Source organism: Arachis hypogaea, chromosome 17, assembly GCF_003086295.3.
Source record: "Arachis hypogaea cultivar Tifrunner chromosome 17, arahy.Tifrunner.gnm2.J5K5, whole genome shotgun sequence".
Lineage (NCBI taxonomy): Eukaryota > Viridiplantae > Streptophyta > Magnoliopsida > Fabales > Fabaceae > Arachis > Arachis hypogaea.
The window spans coordinates 125094348-125099051 of NC_092052.1; the positions used below are offsets into that span (position 1 = coordinate 125094348).

Genomic DNA, 4704 nt, shown 5'->3' on the forward strand with positions numbered 1-4704 from the left:
AACTTGGGGGTTGTAATCTGATCATTATAACTCAGCGGCTACAAGCTATAATTTCGATATTAGGTTAAGACGTTAGGATTTTCATGACTCACAAATTACCAACACATAACTCAATCGTTAAATTTATAACTCGGTCGTTATACTGTAAAATCGGCCGTTACAGTTTGGTCCATTCCGTATTACTCAGTAACTACCACCTATTACTCAAAGAACAAGTCTTGATCCATTACATATAACTCGGCCAATGAAACCTATACCTCGGCCCAAATTTACCCATTGATCTATTAGCTATATCTCGGCCCAAATTTATCTCTTGATCCGTTAGCTATAGCTCGACTTAATTATACCTATAAATCAGAATCTAAATGAAATAATAAAGGTGACTTAATTTTAATTAGAGAGAATCTCGACTATAATAGAATCATCTGAATATGTTTAGGAGCAGTTACCATAAAATCAAGCTGATATCCTTAACAGTTCTGCAATACTAGGCCTGCTGAGTAACCGTCTATAACACAACATCTCTATAAATACAAAACCCTAACTACGTGAAAGGTACGTTATTCACTCTGAATAACATATACCTCATCTTATATATACTTTTTTTTATTTGAGTGTTGGAGTCTCTTTACATGTCGTAATCTCTTCCGGTGTTTTTCGATGACTAAAGTATAGCTCGGTGTCTGTGCTCTTAGGACAAAAACTCCATATAAACAAAAGAAAGAGTTATACCTTAACACTAGAAAGAGTTATACCTCAGCTCAAATTACTGTGTAGGAACATATATTTTTATATAGTTTGTCCTTTTCTTTATCTATATAGTCACAAGAACTTAGAAGGTTATATTGAAGACAGCGATGAGAATCAATATAATACTATATTAGTTTGTTCTTTTCCTCTTCGTCTTTTTCTCCATGAAGCATGCATGTCGTTGATATTGATAATAAACGACAGAATAAAGACACTTTTTTCCTTTAATTTGTTGTTGTTTTCTATATCAATTTGTATAGGAAGGAAAATAAATCAAAGGAACTAGGCACTTGCACATTGAAAAATAATTAACATCAAATCGAGAATAATTCCTATTGATTTAAGGCTGAAAAACAGATTTGATGTAATCTTTCCAGCCACATATATCATGGCTTAGCCACACGCAAAGGGAGTTCATGGAATCAAAAAAAAAAAAAAAAAAGCCAGCATTCCCACAAATCAGATAATAATAATTATTAATAATAATAAGATTCCCATAATATATAAAAGACACAACAAACTGCTTTTAATTATTATATTTATTATTATTTGTTCTGTCATCAATCACTGTAGTTATTCCTAATTTTTCCCACAAGGCAAATTATATATATATATATATATATATATATATATATATATATATATATATATATTGTCCTTCAATCTCATGCCATTTTTCAACCTAAAGTTGGGGATTTTGGTTAGTTGGTCTATTACTGGCACGCAATACAAAAGGTTATTAGGTAGCATTTGTTTTAAGGTATTGAGACAGAGACTGAGAGACTGAGATTGAGTATTATATTTGTTGGTTCAGAGACTGGTACTAAAATTTTTGTTTTTGTCTCTAAAATTTCAGTATTTCAGTACCTCCAAAAAGTAAGGACACAGGAGACTAAAATTTTTAGAAATGGAGACTGAAACTTTAATAACATTTTATACCTAAAATATCCTCATTTCAATTAATTAATTCTAATTTTATCCTTTGTACAAATTAAATTAGAGTTTCATTCTTATTTCAATTTCTGTCTCTCACTTTGCACCAAACAGAATATTGAGATTTATTTCAATCTCTATCTCTTAGTCTCTGTCTCTCAATCTCAGTCTTTTTGTCTCTGTCTCTCCATCAAACGCTATCTTAGAGACTATGGTTCCTATAGCTAGCATAATTTTGGAGTTTGCGTAGTTAAAAGTTAAAAATTAAAAGTTGTGGAAAATGGAAATAATAGTTGCACGTGAGATTTAATTTGTGTCTCTTTCTATAACCATAGCTTACAACTATCACTGGCAAATCTTATCCAATGTGCTCAAAACTACAATTATTTTTTCTTTCCTTTTTCTTTCTTTTGGGTATATATATATATATATAGAATTTAAAAATTTAAATATAAAGCGAGAAACGAATGATGTATAACAATTAACAATTACATAAAGAGATTGTTACATAAATGTTGACACTGTCTGTTATTTAATTCCCAGAGAAGAAATATAATTCATGACAAACAATCACACTCGATCCTAACTAACAATTTATTATGTTATTGGAATAATATATCTTCAAAGTCACAACCACTTCAACATTATGTAAGATGATTGAGTTTAATTTCACCTCAATTAATAAGTGCATGCCAACTGTTGCTTCACTTCATTTGCCACCACTTGATAGGTGCATTCTTTGTTTTTTCGTTCCCATAATTGGCTGCAAAAGTTATTGATTGTATAAAGTAAAAACAAAAAAGCTAAGGCAACCGACAAACATCAACCGTTTCTAACACTTCTATCCACTTGCACATGCTCTCTCATGTATCATCTTTTGTTATTACTAACATCAACCGTAATGTTTTGACTCTTGCATAATTTTGTTTAGGCTATAAAAGTTATGATAATATATGTCGTAAAACAAGTTATTCAAAAATTTAAATTGGTGAAAAAAAATTATACATAAATAATTTTATCTATAATATAACCTCATTTACATATAGATTTTATTTTATTTTTTTTAAAGGTTTAATTACTCTGCTGATCTTTATAATTTCGTGAAATTTTCAATTAGGTCCCTATACTTTTTTTCTTTTAATTGGGTTCTTACACCAATTTTTTTTTCAATTAGGTCCCTCTTAGTAGTAATTGGCTTAATTGCATAGGGACCCAACTAAAAAAAAATAATTGGTGCAGGGACTCAAATAAAAAGAAAAAAAGTATAGGGACTCAATTGAAAAAATAATTTAGTGCAGTAGGAACCCAATTAAAAGGAAAAAAATATAAGGATCTAATTGAAAATTTTATAAAACTATAAGGACCAATAGAGTAATTAAACCTTTTTTAAATTATAGAAACTTTCATATTAATTATATATCATGAAACAATTTATCCTAAATAAATTAATAACTAACGAATTATAACTCAAATAGCATAATCTCTTCTTACTCACTTAGAGGTTGTAGTTCTGAGTCTTCATGTCTTTGAAGGAAAAAAAAAAACTAATAGCTTAAATAACCATATTTTTAATACTTCTTCTATCAGAGTCTCTCTTTTTATTTTACGTAAATTTTTGTATAATTGATTTTTGTTTATCTCTTTTTCTTTTCAAACAAAATTGATATGTAATTAATCAAATGATATAAATATATAGCAAGAAGAAATGTTAATAATTACCGGCACCGGCATTAGAATTTCTGATACTTTTGAAATTGGACGATGAAGTTGGTGGAAGAAACTTGTTGGCCTTATTATCACTACTCTCCTTGTAACACTTTCCACAAATGCAGTGAACGACAAATTTGCACACCAAATTCTTCAAATTCTTTCTCTTTTTGGGGAACACACTACCCTCCCATGGTTTAGTGTAAAGTTCTCTCTGTGGTTCCACCACAGTTTTGTTCCTCTGCTCCTTCTCCTTATAATAAGGCTCGTTTTCCAGGTTTATGTCATCAACACCTTCACAACAGAGCCTCAACCTTCGCATCATGATTATTATTATTTGACAAGAATATGTGTGTGTGTGTGTGATTGTGATTGTGATCAAGAAATACAATTATGGTTAATTTAATTAGCACCTGGCTAGCTAGTGGCGTGTTAAATAAGCTATCTTATAATTAGTAAAATATAAAAAAAAAATTAAAGGGCGCAACATGTGTGAATGTGGTTAGGACTAAAGTATGGTGGTGGTGCGCCGGAAAGTGCAGAATCAAAGAGACTATGTATTAATTTTTAGTTACACTTACCGCGCCATGAAAACTATGTATATGTTATGACGACTTAGGCATGACATGCTACCCAACTTACGTCACTTTTATGTTTCCCAAAAAGCAAGTATGAGTTCAATTTTATTATATAAAAAATTATGCAAACTCAAAAGCATTTTTTGCATCATAAATATATTAGCCTGTGTTTGATTCTAAGAACGTAATAAAACAAGACACTTAGAACAAGATATAAAAGAGAAAAATATAAAATTTTGTATTTTTGTATTTTGTTTGGTGATAAACTAGAACAAATTATGAAAATTTAATATTTTTTCATTCAAAAAATTTGAGACAAAAAATATAATAATAAAAAATATAGTTATAAAAAATTAACAAGAATAATAGAAGAAAAAATAAAAAATAAGTTGTATCTTTTGTTAGTGTTTTCATGTTCTTCCTGTTAGGGTGGACACAAAATACACTGATTCAGTGTCTCTAGACATATTGTCTCTGTCCATGTCTTTTCTGTCAAACACGATTTTGTGTCTCTGTGTCCCTATTTCAGTGTCTTGTCTCTGTAAATAAATGCAGCCTTAGAGATGTACTAGAAGTCTTTGGTACGAATAATGAGATGGATCGGAGATCTGCGAGTCGAGGCGGTTGTCGGATCGTCTGATTAGAGCGGCGAGGGTAGTACCTGCAAAGACACTTGACGCCTAAGTCAAAACGGGTCTAAAAGGTATATATGAATGGAATGAGTAACGTACCTACT

General features: G+C 30.3%; 1 long non-coding RNA gene across 1 annotated transcript; it reads right to left on the reverse strand.

Moving 5' to 3' along the window:
• Positions 1 to 2135: 2135 nt before the first annotated feature.
• Positions 2136 to 3775, reverse strand: LOC112765342 (uncharacterized). Its single transcript, XR_011874918.1, has 2 exons — positions 3403 to 3775; positions 2136 to 2446 (listed from the first exon to the last, which is right to left on the reverse strand). It is a non-coding gene; the product is annotated as an uncharacterized lncRNA (long non-coding RNA).
• Between the last annotated feature and the right edge of the window lie 929 nt (positions 3776 to 4704).